The 18201-nt window shown below is 44.6% G+C and overlaps 1 protein-coding gene across 1 annotated transcript in view; it reads left to right on the forward strand.

Moving 5' to 3' along the window:
• Sh (Potassium voltage-gated channel protein Shaker) overlaps positions 1-18201 on the forward strand; it is a 719812-nt gene that overhangs the window by 694207 nt on the left and 7404 nt on the right. The window lies entirely within an intron of this gene.

Here is an 18201-nt window from a genome sequence, read left to right on the forward strand (position 1 = left end):
GCTTTACGTCGCACCGACACAGATAGGTCTAATGGTGACGATTGGATAGGAAAGGCCTAGTAGTAGGAAGGAAGCGGCCGTGGACTTATTTAAGGTACAGCCCCAGCTTTTGCCTGGTGTGAAAACAGGAAACCATGGAAAACCATCTTCAGGGCTGCCGACAGTGGAGCTCGAACACACTGTCTCCCGCATGCAAGCTCACAGAGGATAGGAATTGTGCCGGCTGCCGAAGACTGTCGCATTTCTCTGGAGCAATGACTCAAGATTGACAGATGAAATAAAATGTTACTGGAGAGTATTTCTGGAACGAATGATGACAGGGAAAACCGAAGTACCCGGAGAAAAACCTGTTCCGCCTCCGCTTTGTCCTGCACGAATCACAAGTGGAGTTTCGGATTTGAACCACGGAATCTAGTGGTGAGAGGCCGGCGCGCTGCCGCCTGAACCACAGTGGCTCGAAAGAAATGCATAGCAATAATAATAATAATAATAATAATAATAATAATAATAATAATAATAATAATAATAATAATAATAATAATAATAATAATAATGCTTTTACGTCCCACTAATTACTATCGACGGTTTTCGGAGACATTGAGGTGCAGGCATTTTGTTTCGCAGGAGCTCTTTCACTAGCCAGTAAATGTACCTACAAGAGGCTGATGTATTTGAGCATCCTCAAATACCACCAGACTGAGCTAGGATCGAACCTGCCAAGTTTGGGTCCGGAGTCCAATGCCTCTACCGTCCACGCCACTCAGCCCGGCATGAAATCCGTTGTACCGACTACCGGTACGATTAACCCTGGCTTGTTCTAAAAGGGCACGTATCACTCTGTACATCCATATCGTACTTCCATTAGTGTAGCCAGGATCGGACGATGAGGGTGGGGATATAGTTACAAAATGCTGATAGAACATAACGAAAGTGCTTGTACATGTGCGCGCATGCATGACTTGTCATTATCAAGAGACTGATATAAGTGAATTATGTTGATATTCAGATTGCAGTACGCTATAAAATCTTACATTTAAATACAGAACAAGAACAATTTGATCAAAGTCAACAGTTTTACAGCGAATGGTATGTTCAGTTCTTCTTCTTCTTCTTCTTCTTCTTCTTCTTCTTCGTCTTCTTCTTCTTAAACTGTTTACCCTCCAGGGTCGGTTTTTGCCTCGGACTCAGCGAGGGATCCCACCTCTACCGCCTCAAGGGCAGTGGAGCTTCAGACTCTGGGTCGGGGGATACAACTGGGGAGGATGACCAGTACCTCACCCAGGTGGCCTCACCTGCTATGCTGAACAGGGGCCTTGCAGGGGGGGGGGGGCAAGATTGGAAGGAATAGACAAGGAAGAGGGAAGGAAGTGGCCGTGACCTTAAGTTAGGTACTATCCCGGCATTTGCCTGGAGGAGAAGTGGGAAACCACGGAAAACCACTTTCAGCATGGCTGAGGTGGGAATCGAACACTCCACTACTCAGTTGACCTCCCGAGGCTGAGTGAACCCCGTTCCAGTCCTCGTACCACTTTTCAAATTTCGTGGCAGAGCCAGGAATCGAAACCGGGCCTCCAGGGGGTGGCAGCTAATCACACTAACCACTACACCACAGAGGCGGACTCAGTTTACAATATAAAATCCAAATTTTCTAGGCTCTTAGAAGAAAGATTCAACAGATCTGTTAGTTTTACAATTATGTCTCTGTGTGGTTGTTTGGTTTATGCTTATTGCCAGTTTCTGTTTATTTTTGTAGAAATTCCACTTGGGGGGTTTATAAACCCCATTAACCGCCCCTCCCTCCTGGCTACGCCCCTGTCTACTTCTTGCCATGTTCAGCTCACACTCACATTAATCCTCCTTCATGTTGTATTTTTCCTCATTTAATACTAAAGAATTCTCAGTCCAACTAATTACCTAAATAGTCAACAAAGAAGTATTTGATTTAGAGAGTACCGGATTCGATTCCCAGCTGGGTTGAGGATTTTAACCATATCTGGTTAATTCCTCTGGCTTGGGTCTGTGTATTTATAGTATCGTATCGTAATCTGTTTACCCTCCAGGTTCGGCTTTTCCCTCGGGCTCAGCGAGGGATCCCACCTCTACCGCCCAAGGGCAGTGTTCTGGAGCTTCAGACTCTGGGTCGGAGGATACAACTGGGGAGGATGACTAGTACCTCGCCCAGGCGGCCTCACCTGCTATGCTGAACAGGGGCCTTGTGGGGGGATGGGAAGTTTGGAAGGGATAGACAAGGAAGTGGGAAGGAAGCGGCCGTGGCCTTAAGTTAGGTACCATCCCGGCATTTGCCTGGAGGAGAAGTGGGAAACCACGGAAAACCACTTCCAGGATGGCTGAGGTGGGAATCGAACCCACCTCTTCTCAGTTGACCTCCCGAGGCTGAGTGGACCCCGTTCCAGCCCTCGTACCACTTTTCAAATTTCGTGGCAGAGCTGGGAATCGAACCCGGACCTCTTAGAGTGGCAGCTAATCACGCTAACCACTACACCACAGAGGCGGACCTGTGTATTTATGTTCGTCTTAATACAGTCCTCTTCGTTAACATAGCAGGACTGCGTCAGAAAAGACTTCCAGCCGAAAAACTGGGCCAGCTCCACGTGTGCGACAGAGATTGAACACGCAACCCCTCCAGGTTGTGGGAAATGTGGCAGAAAAAGAAGAAAAATTTCTAAAGAATTTTCACTCATGGAAAACTTAGGATAAAGGATCTAATGAGTCAATATCCTAAATCCACCAATGCACTGATCCAATCTAGCGAAACGGTGTGGGAGAAGTGGGTGCGTTAGATGGATAGAACGGTACCATTCCAATATTTTCTTGAAGTCTTAAATAAGTAAAATGCATAAAATCCCCTTTGATGAGACTAGTGATCACTGTAACCAGTGTCTCAGCGCAATGAGCTATAGTCGACGACGAAATTTCACAATGAGATTTATTGCTTCCTTTATCAGATAAATCCTTCGTTGTTAAACGATGACTTCGTCCCGTTTGATCCTCTTTCAGAGGCTGCCCTGATAGGCGGCAGATAAGTTATTTTCTCGTGAGCCTTGATGTGAGTGTAGCAGAATTGTGCCTTCTGTAATCAATTACCTGTATACAATTTCAATGAATATATAGTAAAATTTTGAGACAATGAGTACAGTTCAAGTAATGGTTGACCGTGCATTCAGGGATTAATATTACATAATATAGGTATATTCCAAGACGATATCAGTTCACAAATTGTGAGTAACCACGGGGAACCAGAATTGTAAATGGGAGCCAAATTATTAGAAAGGTAGGCCTACATACTACTCATAGAATAAAATGACCCACAAAAATATTGTGAGTAGCACATGTAAGAATCGGTAAAATGCTATGATCTATGGGTAATAACTATCCTTTAATCACTTGAAATCTTCATTTTTTTTTTTTTTTTTGCTAGTTGCTTTACGTCGCACCAACCCAGATAGATCTTATGGCGACGATGGGACAGGGAAGGGCTAGAAGTGGAAAGGAAGCGGCCGTGGCCTTAATTAAGGTACAGCCCCAGTATTTGCCTGGTGTGAAAATAGGAAACCACGGAAAACCATTTTCAGGGCTGCCGACAGTGGGATTCGAACCTACTATCTCCCGAATACTGGATACTGGCCGCACTTAAGCGACTACAGCTATCGAGCTCGGTTTGAAATCTTCAATTACAGTTGTTGTAATCTGACATTTCACTCACGATTTTCGTATTTAGGCGCGTATTTCCCTCCCTGCATTTTTACTAACTTTACTACATGAAAATCGAGAAGGTAAAATGGCACGAGAATTCTATTTCAGAAGGAAGGAGCTTGAAGTAGAGTTTATCATATCAAAAATGTATTCATGAACACCATAATATTTTTAATGAAAGGAAATCTAGAATCCGGTATATGATAATTGCATCTCTTTTTGCATTAACCTACATTCGATTTACAAGTGTTTTACGGTCCTTCAGATTCTTTACTTTGCGGCAAATTTGTCGTAGAGGAACGCCCTTTATTACACGAGGAAGGTTATTCTAGAGTCGAACAGAGTGATTACTGAGTGAGTTGGGCTTGCGGTTAGGATCGCGCAGCTGTGAGCTTGCATCCGGGAGATAGTGGGTTCGAACCCCACTCTCGGCAGCCCTGAAGATAGTTTCCCATTTTTACACCAGGTAAATGCTTGGGTTGTACCTCAGTTACGGCCACGGCCGCTTCCTTCCCACTCCTAGGCCTTTCCTATCCCATCGTCGCTATAAGACTTATCCGTGTCGGTGCGACGTAAAGCAAATAGCAAAAAAAAAAAAGAAAAAAAAGAAAAGTGATTGTAAAACTCGGATAGTTATGCTGTTGTTCTAGCGAAGGAGGAGAGAGAGAGACACTTTGTGCTCTACGGACTGAGCGATATGATAGCTGTAGGCGGTGAAAGGGGACAGTTTAACAGTGCCAGCCAGAGATTTCGAAGAAATAGTAGGTCTATTTGGTTACATACGCCGTTAATGCTTTAGTTGCAACTTGATTGCCATGTCTGTAAATGAGTTACTCTGCACGATGTTGGACAGTGGTTAACTTTCTCATGTTTTCCTTACTGGTGGAATGCCAGGCAGGGAGGCGAGTGCATGGCTTATGGACCCTTGAAGACTACGATGGAAGAATAGTAGTATCCTAAAAGCCTTGCATCTAATTTCCTCAGCGTGCACTTTGCACTTCAAGTTGCTAGAATTTTTGTTTTTTGTTTTTTGTTTTTTTTTTTTGTTTTGCTATTTGCTTTACGTCGCACCGACACAGATATGTCTTATGGCGACGATGGGATAGGAACGGCCTAGGAATTGGAAGGAAGCGGCCGTGGCTTTAATTAAGGTACAGCCCCGGCATTTGCCTGGTGTGAAAATGGGAAACCACGGAAAACCATCTTCAGGGCTGCCGACAGTGGGGCTCGAACCCACTATCTCCCGATTACTGGATACTGGCCGCACTTAAGCGACTGCAGCTATCGAGCTCGGTTTAGAAATGTGTGTTCCCAGTGAATTGCACATAAGAGAAGTTTTTCCGCATATTGAAAGCCTGTGTAGAAGGCTGTCTGTCCCTAATAGTTAGAAGTGAGTACGCTTCTGCGTAGAAGAAAGTGGCAGGGAACATTTACCAAGGACATAACTGCGACGTTGAAGTGGGTAGCGTGGAGAAAACAGTGATTGTTAGAAAGAGTGGGTCTTTACAGATCTATTATTTTGTTACCCCGTATGGCAGCACACATTCCACCCACACATATTACAAGTAGGCTATGCCTGGCGGGATCATGAGTGTGAACTATGTCGTACATGTGAACCTGGTGTAACTAAAAGGCCTGATGTCGTTTCTGACGCCAGGCTTATCAGAAGGGATGCATTCAACCATTATATCGACGGCCTAGTTTTAATACCACGTATCAGACAATACTGTTCTTAACCGTTATTTCCCTTAAGACTGGTCACGCCTCCCGGCCACATACGAATATGCAGTCCAACACAACAATTTTCGCTGGGTTTATTTTCCTACGCTGATATGTAAAGGAAAATGAACCTTACCCTACCGTACGGTAGGAATGTTGTTTGTGCGACGTATTTACACACTCCTGCAGAATAGAATAATGTATTTAAGGTTCATTGTCTTTGCACGCACGTGTAGGAAAATGAACACAACCAAAATTGTTGTGGTCTACTGCACAGTAGCGGCGATAGGACATTAGAGGTTGGGGACGGGGGAGGGAGAGCGGCACAGAAATGTACAGAAAACGAACAATATAGGGAGTAGACAAAAATCTGAAACTAAATAGCTACAAAATGGTAAGTTTTTGATGCTCTCTGAGCGAATTTCGATGGAGAAGTAAACTTGAGAGTTTACCAATTTAACTGCGGTAATAACAGATTTTTTGGAGAATTTTAGTCAATACTATACTATAAAACATTCACAAAAGGAACAACTGAGGGCCGTCTGTTCAAAAGATGCTATTTCCACTTCCAAAAAATGGATCAGTATTTAGTCCACAGGCATTACGGTAGTTGAAGTCCGACTCGTTGGCTGAACGGTCAGCGTACTGGCCTTCGGTTCAGAGGGTCCCGGGTTCGATTCCCGGCCGGGTAGGGGATTTTAACCTTAATTGGTTAATTCCAATGTCCTCATCATCATTTCATCTTCATCACGACGCGCAGGTCACCTACGGGTGTCAAATAGAAAGACCTGCACCTGGCGAGCCGAACTAAAAAAAGCCATACGACATTTCATTTCACAGTAGTTGAATATTATCGATTGTCATGAGCAATCTAGACCAGGAAGATGTAATTCCTTAAAAGTTGTACCAAACACGATCTTGGGTATGTTCCATGTGCCATTTATTTCACGTTCCTTGCGCTTTTCCCACAACTTTCTTAAAGTGTAAATAGCACCTTTTGAACAGACACTCCTCAGTTACAGATGTGCGCAACTAAGGCTTTGTGCCATCACATAGTCATCGCGCTTCTACACGCTGCTGCGCGTGTCTCCGCTACCTGCTGTGGCGCTGAAAAATCGGTTAGTTGGCGTCGAATGACATTTTGCGCGTATTTCCGATAACTATTCTTTTAGTATTTAAAACAAAGCAATGAATTAGGTAATAAATAATAAGGTTTGTATACATTTTTATTTTTAACAATTCCTAGTTTTAGGTGGCTAAAATGGAATACAAATTTATTTTTTTCTCCACAAAGTGGAGCGGGGAGCGGGGGATTGCCCACCCGTCGCCCTCCCTAATCGCCGCTACTGGTACTGCATATCCATATATGGGTGGGAGGTGTGACCAGTCTTAAGGATAATAATGGACAGGAACAGCATTGCCAGATGCATGGTATTAGAACTAGGCCGTCGGTACGTTCCTGCGGTAGTTAGTAGCGCGGTGTGTTATGTGTAAATGAAGACATCTGTATTAACACAATACAAAAATTCTGAATCCCCTTACCTGAAGAATTAACAAGATTCAACGTAACACATCAGCCTGGCCGGCAATCGAACGCTGGACCGTCTGAATCGTAGTTCACTACAGGGACCACCCAGTCAAAGAGCTGAACACATTGCAAATATATTTTAATCTTTAATTCATTAATTTATTTACCCTCCAGGGTCGTTTAATCCCCCGGACTCAGCGAGGGATCCCATCTCTACCGCCTCAAGGGCAGTGTTCTGTAGTGTGAGACACTTGGTCGAAGGATAAAACTGGGAAGGAGGGCCAGTACCTCACCAAGGTGGCCTCATCTGCTATGTTGAACAGGGTCCTTGTGGCGGATGGAAGATTGGAAGGGATAGGCAAGGAAGAGGGAAGGAAGCGGCCGTGGCCTTAAGTTAGGTACCATTCCGACATTTGCCAGAAGAAGAACAGGGAAACTACGGAAAACCACTTCGAGGATGTCTGAGTTAGAAATCGAACCCCCGTCTACTCAATTGACCTTCCGAGGCTGAGTGGACCCCATTCCAGCCCTCGTACCACATTTCAAATTTCAGAGCCAGGAATTGAACCCGGGTCTCCAGGGGTGGCAGCTCTTAGTTTTTATGGCGACGATGGGATAGGAAAGGGCTAGGAGTGGAAAGGAAGCGGCCATTCAGGGCTGCCGGCAGTGGAGTTCGAACCCACTATCTCCCGAATGCAAGCTCACAGCTGCGCGCCCCTAACTGCACTGCCAAACTCTCTCGGTAACAATATTTGTTTTAATGTAGCCTTCTATTGCTTATCTTCGTTGTCAACACGATATTAGATTTGAATGGCCGAATGTAAAGTTAATCTGAAGTGCTGTAAAATTGTAAAACATGTTTATTATCAAATATACGTCTGTTTTGATTAAGTCAGCATTAAAATGTTATGAACATGGACATTCCGTAAGACTGAAGCGTGATATTGGCCTCTGTAGCTATTTGCACAGTTTTGCATACATGAAAAAAATTGAAAATTATTTATGTTTTATTTCTCTTTGAATTGGGCAATATAAAAATCTGGTTATTATGCATTACTTTCGGAATGAGAAGAATATTTGAAGGATATGATACATTGCACATTTAAGGGTTAAAGCCATCATTAGTGATACTGAAATTATACTCAAACAGCAATAAATTCCATTAAGTTTCTTTTGTAGGATACAATGTTCACAAATTCTACATTATCTATATGAATGGTTCCTAAGGATACTAAGATAATTTTTCACTGGGAATGGCTTTACTTAATTAATAAAAGTATATATCAGCCCAACATTTTTATAGAAATTGATGTTTCTCATTTATATCATCCTTCTAGCTCCATTCATTAAAACTCCTGTATTATAATTCGCAGCCAGATGAAAACCGAACACCCGCTACAACGTGACCATGGAATGGTTTCATTCAAAAGTAATTACGAAAAACGTTAATGCATTTACCCCACTGGGAGACGAGATGATCAATTCCAGTTTTGTTGAAAAAGGTAAGTCGCTGACGGATCCACAACCACACTCACTCTTGCATTTTCTCTTCCGAATGAAACCGACGTCCACGAATGTCTTTCTTTGGGCCGCCAAAAATGTGAAAATCACAATGTGAAAGGTCCGGGCTGTACGGAGGATGTTGAGGTGCTTCCCAAACAAATCGCTGAAGCGTAGCCTTCACCAGATTGGAAGTATAGAGGCGAACATTATCATGCAACAGGTCGACTCCGTCCGACACCATTCCAGGGCGTTTTGAATTTATGGCCAGTCGCAGTTTCCAAAAAGTGTCTTAATAGCGCTGCGCCACCAGAAAACGAACCACACTCCTTTGTTTGCCACCATTTCTACACCTGGACGAACACACTAGACCAGTCCGCGCACTGACAATGACATAATCTAACAACTGCGTACACCTGTGAGTTGTCACTATGCAGTTATTCTACCACGGCAATGGTAGTATCGACAGGGACCAACAGTGTTGCCAGCTTTCGCGTGGAATGCGTGTTATGGAGGGTGTTCGGTTTTTATTTGACTGCCCCTTAACTTATACGAATATTTCAATGGATGTTAATGAATTTATATTTTGCTTGGTTGTGTGCATTGGTGGAGTGTTATATTAGACACTTCTCTTCATGAATTTCTGCGAGCTGATGTTTACCCGTCTCTATTCTGACAGTAGGGTCAATGTCTGCATGTATGTGTGTATGTATGTTCAGTTCCAAGCCCGAAGGCGGGTTGGATCCTCAACAGCTCCACTATCAGATGTCATAGATGGCCCAGGCATCGTTGAAGAGGCGTACTAGGGAAATGAGGAGTGAGGTAGTTCCTCGTTTCTTTCCTCACGTTGTTGTTACATATCAGTCTGCCAAGCCCACTGAAATGCATGCACCAACCGACCCTATGAGCAACATTTTCACACAATTCATAACAGGGACTGTCTGCGTAAAGAATGGCATTACTAGTGTCGCTCATATCTCAGTCACTTGTCTAAGCCGAGGGAAAGACTAAGACAGATCAAAGTAACAAAATTGCTCCAGCCCATACCAGAAGACATCGTGCACTGTATACACTAGGTCTCGCCAGCAAAGCCATGTACGGTCAATATGTTGTTGTTTGAGTCATCAGTCCATAGACTGGTTTGATGCAGCTCTCCATGCCACTCTATCCTGCGCTAACCTTTTCATTTCTACGTAACTATTGCATCCTACATCTGCTCTAATCTGCTTGTCATATTCATACCTTGGTCTACCCCTACCGTTCTTACCACCTACACTTCCTTCAAAAACCAACTGAACAAGTCCTGGGTGTCTTAAGATGTGTCCTATCATTCTATCTCTTATTTTCGTCAAATTTAGCCAAATCGATCTCCTCTCACCAATTCGATTCAGTATCTCTTCATTCGTGATTCGATCTATCCATCTCACCTTCAGCATTCTTCTGTAACACCACATTTCAAAAGCTTCTATTCTCTTTCTTTCTGAGCTAGTTATCGTCCATGTTTCACTTCCATACAATGCCACGCTCCACACGAAAGTCTTCAAAAACATCTTTCTAATTCCGATATCAATGTTTGAAGTGAGCAAATTTATTTTCTTAAGAAAGCTCTTCCTTGCTTGTGCTAGTCTGCATTTTATGTCCTCCTTACTTCTGCCATCGTTAGTTATTTTACTACCCAAGTAACAATATTCATCTACTTCCTTTAAGACTTCATTTACCGGGCGAGTTGGCCGTGCGCGTAGAGGCACGCGGCTGTGAGCTTGCATCCGGGAGATAGTAGGTTCGAATCCCACTATCGGCAGCCCTGAAGATTGTTTTCCGTGGTTTCCCATTTTCACACCAGGCAAATGCTGGGGCTGTACCTTAATTAAGGCCACGGCCGCTTCCTTCCAACTCCTAGGCCTTTCCTATCCCATCGTCGCCATAAGACCTATCTGTGTCGGTGCGACGTAAAGCCCCTAGCAAAAAAACAAAAAAAACTAAGACTTCATTTCCTAATCTAATATTTCCTACATCACCTGCCTTCGTTCGACTGCACTCCATTACTTTTGTTTTGGACTTTTTTATTTTCATCTTGTACTCCTTACGCAAGACTTCATCCATACCATTCAGCAACTTCTCGAGATCGTCTGCAGTCTCAGATAAAATAACAATATTATCGGCAAATCTCAAGGTTTTGATTTCCTCTCCTTGGACTGTGATTCCATTTCCAAATTTCTCTTTGATTTCCTTTACTGCCTGTTCTATGTAAACATTGAAAAGGAGAGGGGACAAACTGCAGCCTTGCCTCACTCCTTTCTGGATTGCTGCTTCTTTTTCAAAGCCCTCGATTCTTATCACTGTAGACTGATTTTTATACAGATTGTAGATAATTCTTCGTTCTCGGTATCTGATCCCTATCACCTTGAGAATCATAAATAGCTTGGTCCAATCAACATTGTCGAATGCCTTTTCTAGATCTACGAATGCCATGTACGTGGACTTGTCCTTCTTGATTCGATCCTCTTAGATCAGGCGTAAAGTCAGTATTGCTTCACGTGTGCCTACATTTCTTCTGAAGCCAAATTGATCTTCTCCCAACTCAGCTTCTACTTGTTTTTCCATTCTTCTGTAAATAATACGTGTTAAAATTTTGCAGGCGTGAGATACTAAACTAATGGTGCGGTAGTTTTCACACCTGTCAGCACCGGCTTTCTTGGGAATAGGTATAACAACATTCTTCCGAAAATCGGATGGGACTTCTCCTGTCTCATACATCTTACACACTAAATGAAATAACCTTGCCATGCTGGTTTCTCCTAGGGCAGTCAGTAATTCAGAGGGAATGTCATCAATTCCAGGTGCCTTGTTTCTATTGAGGTCACTCACAGCTCTGTCAAACTCTGACCTCAAAATTGGGTCTCCCATTTCATCAGCATCAACAGCCTCTTCATGTTCCAGTACCAAATTATTTACATCTTTACCTTGATACAACTGTTGGATAAGCTCCTGCCATCTTTCTGCTTTGTCTTCTTTCCCTAGAAGTGGCTTTCAATCTGAGCTCTTAATATTCATACACCTAGATTTCCTTTCTCCAAACGTTTCCTTGATTTTCCTGTATGCAGCATCCAAGTCATTATTTGAACGCTCTCGGTCAGCGATCATGTCAATTAGCATGTTTTGTTGTTAGAATGCTGAAACTCCTAAACCCTTAAAAGCACGTTCGTACTTTTAATAATTTATACAATTCTTGGAAAGTTCACAGAAGGGGAAAAATAATGGACATATTCAATAATAATTTCGTGTGGCTATTTCTAGCCAAGTGCAGCCCTTGTAAGACAAACCCTCCGATGAGGGTGGGCGGCATCTGCCATTTGTATTATTGTGGTGGAATATAGTGTTATGTGTGGTGTGTGAGTTGCAGTGATGTTGGGGACAGCACGAACACCCAGCCCCCTGTCCATTGGAATTAACCAATGAAGGTTAAAATCCCCAACCCGGCCGAGAATCGAATCCGGGACCTTATGAACCGAAGGCCAGTACGCTGACCATTCAGCCAACGAGTCGGACGACATATTCAATGTCAATAGTGTTATAAGAAGAAAAGATATATCGTGTACGTGTGAAAACCTGCAACCTGTTTTCCAGTCTTTGACCAGGTCAGGGATGTACCTAATGAATGAAACATAAATATAGGCTGTTATTACAATGGGTTCGCCACTCCCAAGGTGATTTATTAATGACTGATAAATGGCATGAAATGATAATGGAGAGTGTTGCTGGAATTAATGATGACAGGGAAAACCGCAGTACCCGGAGAAAAACCTGTCCCGCCTCCGCTTTGCCCAGCGCAAATCTCACAAGCGGTGACCGGGATTTGAATCACGGTTTCAGCGGTGAGAGGCCAACGCGCTGCCGTCTGAGCCACGGAGGCTCATTGTGTACGTGCATGCTACGTAATGGATAAATACTCTCTTGTAAAAATCAGTAAAGATGTAGGCTATTTACATATATTATTGACAATTTCTTCATTTAATATAATAAATGCGTCATAGGTATGGCCTCATTCTCAAAGATACGCAGGGTGCTTATCAGGCGTCAACCCGAAAGACCTGCTCCAGGCCTTACCGGAGTCCACCCGCCATTATTATATTAAAAATAGGTTGTACAGTAAGAGACCAAATCTAATTCCAATAATAGGTCAGTCTAATTGGTTCACAAGCATTGGAACGGAACTAAAACTACCACATATCAAGAATAAAAGGAAATATTTCCAAATCAGAGAAACCATGTAAATTCATTTAACACAGAGAAACAACCTCACTAACATTAATGAAAAAACATACTCACGCCCCCATTTTCTCACTTTAGTATTGGGGAGAATTTCTCCTACTCGTTGGCTGAATGGTCAGCGTACTGCCCTTCGATTCAGAGGATCCCGGGTTCGATTCCCGGCCGGGTCAGGTATTGTAATAGCTTCTGACGAAATCTTTTGACTCGGAGACTGGGTGTTTGTGTATATCCCAACACTCGCCTCTTCATCTTCAGACAACACACCACATTACCAACCACCACAGAAACACGCAATAGTGATTACATAAATCCATATAGGGTTAGCGTCAGGAAGAGCATCCGGCCGTGAAACAGGGCCAAACACACATATGTGTGACGCAGTTCGCACCCGCGACCCCATAGGTGTGAGAAAAGTGGTAGAAAAAGAAATATTGGAGAGAAGCATTGGTCATGGAAGGATTTTTATTTTTGTTTTAATAATTTGCTTTACGTCGCACTGACACAGATAGGTCTTATGGCGACGATGGGACACGAAAGGCCTATGAATTGGAAGGAAGAGACTGTGGCCTTAGTTAAGGTATACCCCCAGCATTTGCCTGGTGGGAAAATGGGAAACCGTGAGAAACCATGGAAAACCATCTTCACGGCTGTCGACAGTGGGGCTCAAATCCACTATCTCCCGTATGCAAGCTGCTAGCTACCGCGACCGAAACCGCGCGGTTATTGCTTGGAGAAGGCTTTTATTTAATCCGTCTATGTTATTAATGTAGCCTACGCTAGGTCTCTATACACTTATTGGGCAGTGAATTTAGTCAACAAGTGACATGTACATGGGGCTTGCCCTTCTTCACCAGACCATCCATAAACTCTGTATGATTTATGGTAAATAAATAACTAAACCAAACCAAACCAAACCAAACCCCATGGCACTACAACCCTTGAAGGGCCTTGGCCTGCCAAGCGACCGCTGCTCAGCCCGAAGGCCTGCAGATTACGAGGTGTCGTATGGTCAACACGACGAATCCTCTCGGCCGTTATTCTTGGCTTTCTAGACCGGGGCCGCCGTCTCACCGTCAGATAGCTCCTCAATTCTAATCACGTAGGCTGAGTGGACCTCGAACCAGCCCTCAGGTCCAGGTAAACATACATGACCTGGCCGGGAATCGAACCCGGGGCCTCCGGGTAAGAGGCAGGCACGCTGCCCCTACACCACGGGGCCGGCTTTAAGATAAATAACTAAATATCCAAATTAATTAATTAATATAATAATAATAATAATAATAATAATAATAATAATAATAATAATAATAATAATAATAATAATAATAATATTGCTGTAGGTCAGAGGTGCTCACACTGGGCTATTCGTCCCGCGGGCACACAGCATATAGAAATAAGTGGGCGGGCGAGCGATATGTGTGTACGTTTCAGCGATAATAATGTTGTGTTTAAGTCACATGCCGTGAAGGTCGTTTTTATTCCTATTTGCTTTACGTCGCACTGACACAGATAGGTCTTATGGCGACGATGGGACAGGAAAGGCCTAGGAATGGGAACGAAGCGGTCGTGGCCTTAATTAAGGTACAGCCCTAGCATTTGCCTGGTGTGAAAATGGGAAACCACGGAAAACCATCTTCAGAGCTGCCGACAATGGGGTTCGAACCTATTATCTCCCGGATGCGTGAAGGTCGATGAACGGCGAATGTTCATTTGAGTATTAAGGGAATAATGTTATTTTTTATTTCCAATTAACAGAAATGCAGGTATTTTTCAATGTAACAAACGTTGTAAAAAATTTATTATTTCTCTTCTGCTTAGACGGTAGATATATATTGACTGGATACAACACAGAGTTTACCGGTACCCATTTTTGTACAGTACGCAATTAATTACAGTTTTCACTGTTATACACTGAGTGGCCGAAAGTCATGGGAAGACACTGAATATGCTGTTAACGAGTTGCTCCTCTGCGAGCCCTCAAAACGGCAGCAGTACAAGGTGTTGGAATCGTTCTGGAGGGATCTGGACACACATATCTTGCACTGCTACCACAATTGGTCTTGTGTAGTTGGTGCGGGGTTCATGGAACGTACGTCAGCATCGACAGCATTCTATAAATGCTCGTCTGGATTAAGATCGGGGGATCTGGAGGACTAATCCATGGTCGTAACTTCATTGGAGTGCTCCTACAACCACCTGCGTGCCAACACAGAGCGGTTACATGGCGCATTGTCCTGTGGAAACATGACATCTCCATCAGGTCCGGCTCCTTTGCTAAATGGTTAGCATGCTGGCCTTTAGTCAGAGGAGTTGCGGGTTCGATTCCCGGCAGGTCGGGAATTTTAACTATCATTGTTTAATTTCGCTGGCACGGGGGCTGGGTGTATGTGTCGTCTTCAACATCATTTCATCCTCATCACGACGCGCAGGTCGCCAACGGGCGTTAAATTCAAAGGCCTGCACCTGGCGAGCCAAACATGCCCTCGGACACTCCCGTCACTAAAAGCCATTCACCATTTCATTTCATCTCCATCAGAGTGCTCTAGGGCCAGAAAGGGATGCAGATGTTCTGAAAGAATGTCCGCATAACGTGCACCTGTCAGCACCAAGCCACATCCCGCCTGGATGCAACCTTGTTGACACGCGGGATTCATAGCATACGCCACACTCTCACGCACCCATCAGCTCGATACAACTGGAATCGAGATTCATCGGACCATACCACTGTTCCATGGTCCATTGCCGATGTTCACGGGCCCATGCACGTCGTTCATCTCTGTGTCGAGGTGTCAGCAAAGGGACACGAGTTGGTCGTCGGCTGGTGAAGCCTTTGCGGTACAGTTGCCTCCTTACCGTCCTGGCAGTCACTGATGTCAGTTTGTTAAACACCTGTGGTCTTCCCGTGCGGTGGTAACATTCTCTCTGCGATATTGAAGATCCACCCTCGACACTGTTGACCTCGGAATTCGCGTGTAATCTCCGCAATGATATGACCCATACGCCGTGCGCCGATGATCATCCCACGTTCAAAGTCAGTTAACTCGCGACGTGTTGCCATCTTCACGACACTGGTGTCTGTGACAGAATGCTCAACTACGCCGCATTTAGCCGCGACGCTCAGGGGTCATACATGGCACATTTCCTAATGGGACGTCCGACTCGTTGGCTGAACGGTTCAGAGGGTCCCGGGTTAGATTCCCGGCCGGGTCGGGGATTTTAACCTTAATTGGTTAATTCCAATGGCATGGGGGCTGGGTGTCTGTGTCGTCTCCATCATTATCATGTCATTCTCATCACGACGCGCAGGTCGCCTACGGGTGTCAAATCAAAAAGACCTGCATCTGGCGAGCCGAACCCGTCCTGGGATATCCCGGCACTAAAAGCCGTACGCCATTTCATTTTTTGTTTACCATCCAGGGTCGGTTTTTGCCTCGGACTCAGCGAGGGATCCCACTTCTACCGCCTCAAGGGCAGTGTCCTGGAGCTTCAGACTCTGGGTCGGGGGATACAACTGGGGAGGATGACCAGTACCTCGCCCAGGCGGCCTCACCTGCTATGCTGAACAGGGGCCTTGTGGAGGGATGGGAAGATTGGAAGGGACAGGCAAGGAAGAGGGAAGGAAGTGGCCGTGGCCTTAAGTTAGGTACCATCCCGGCATTTGCCTGGAGGAGAAGTGGGAAACCACGGAGAACCACTTCCAGGATGGCTGAGTTGACCTCCCGAGGTTGAGTGGACCCCGTTCCAGCCCTCATACCACTTTTCAAATTTCGTGCAGAGCCGGTAATCGAACCCGGGCCTCCGGAGGTGGCAGCTAATCACACTAACAGAGGCGGACACTTGCACTTTTCAACCCTGTATATTTGCGCATTGTAACGCGAAACTTGTAACGGGTCAGTTTTCTTTGAATGTGTAAATACAGGCAAAAAGAAGCCATGTATATCAATATTGAGAGCAGTATAGCCTATATACTGTATAAAGTAACCTGGTGTGTGAGAGTTCTTTGTGTGTGTGCGTGGCTTTGTGTGAGTGAGCAGTGAGTGATTATACCATTTATTTATGAGCTATATGTTAATGGTCTCATGCACGGGAGTTGCGTGTATTATGTATATAGCAATGTTAAGGCGCAGAATGGTATATATGTATCACATGCAGATTTTAAAATATATGTATTTATTTGATTGATTTATTTATTTACTGCGCACTACAGGATTTCTAGTCCCAATTACAGTGGCAATTGTTTACATGTGTTTATATACACTCATGTCCATAAGTTTAAGGATCTTCGAGATCCACGAGAAATCATTGCGTCATGGCGATAATGTGCGGACTAAACTGTGGGTTAGGGGCTGCCTAGCCGAGGCGGTAAAGGCGTACTCGATTCGTCCGGAAGGACGTGTGTTCGAATCCCCGTCAGGAAGTAGTAAAAATTAAGAAACAAGATTTCCACTTCCGGAGGTGCAAATGGCCCTGAGGTTCACTCAGCCTACACCAAAAATGAGTACCAGGTTAATTCCTGGGGACAAAGGCGCCCGGGCGTAGAGCCAACCACTGTACCACATCAAGTGCCGAGATTAACAATGGTGGAAGCCTTTACCTTCCACTCCTCCAAGGGCCTTCATGGCCTGTACGGAGATGACTTCGCTTTGCTTTGCTTTGTTTAAACTGTGGATTGTCAACAAGGAAACACGTGACCTACATAGCGCGCTCAGCACGATACTGATTAGTGGGTACAGAGGTTCTGACTGCGTGTGCGTTCTGCACACAGTATTCGAATCGTAGACAACAAAATGGAACAGCGAATACATCTGGATGGTATTACCCGTGACCGGATCATCGGCAGATTAGAGGCTGGCCACAGTCAGCGCGAAGTAGACCGGGGGGGATTGAATGTCGCCCTTAGCGTCATTTTACGGCTGTGGAGAAGATTCCAAGAGGAAGGAAACATTCAACGGCAGTACTGGAAAGGTCGACCACGTGCTAGAATCCAGCGTCAGGATCGTTGTTTTGCTTTAAGTGCCCAAAATCATCCAACCAATACGGCACCTGCACTGACTAGAGACCCCTCAGCAACACATCTCCCGTCAAACTGTGTTTTACTTCGCTTCGAGAGGTTGCTGTGTATGTTCGACGACCCGACAGATGCATTCCCTTCATGCAAAGGCACCGCGCTGATCGTCGATTGTGGTGTCTTGCCCACAGTGATTGCACAGGAGAGCAATGGTATAATGACCTGTTCATGGATGAGTCGCGGTTTAGCCTGTAGGATGAGTCTTGCCGACCGTTCATCTGAGACATGTTACAACCCTGCCAATATTGTGGAAAGGACCGATATAGTGGCGTCAGTGTTCTCCTCTGGGGAGGAATCATGTTAGGAGCACTCATCAAAGCATTTGTTTCCAAGTGGTATTATGACGGGTACGGTCTATGGTGATGGTATCTTGCAACAGTAGTCTATATGTGACTTTTCC

The sequence above is a fragment of the Anabrus simplex genome, chromosome 2, assembly GCF_040414725.1.
Source record: "Anabrus simplex isolate iqAnaSimp1 chromosome 2, ASM4041472v1, whole genome shotgun sequence".
In the NCBI taxonomy this organism is placed as follows: Eukaryota; Metazoa; Arthropoda; class Insecta; order Orthoptera; family Tettigoniidae; genus Anabrus; species Anabrus simplex.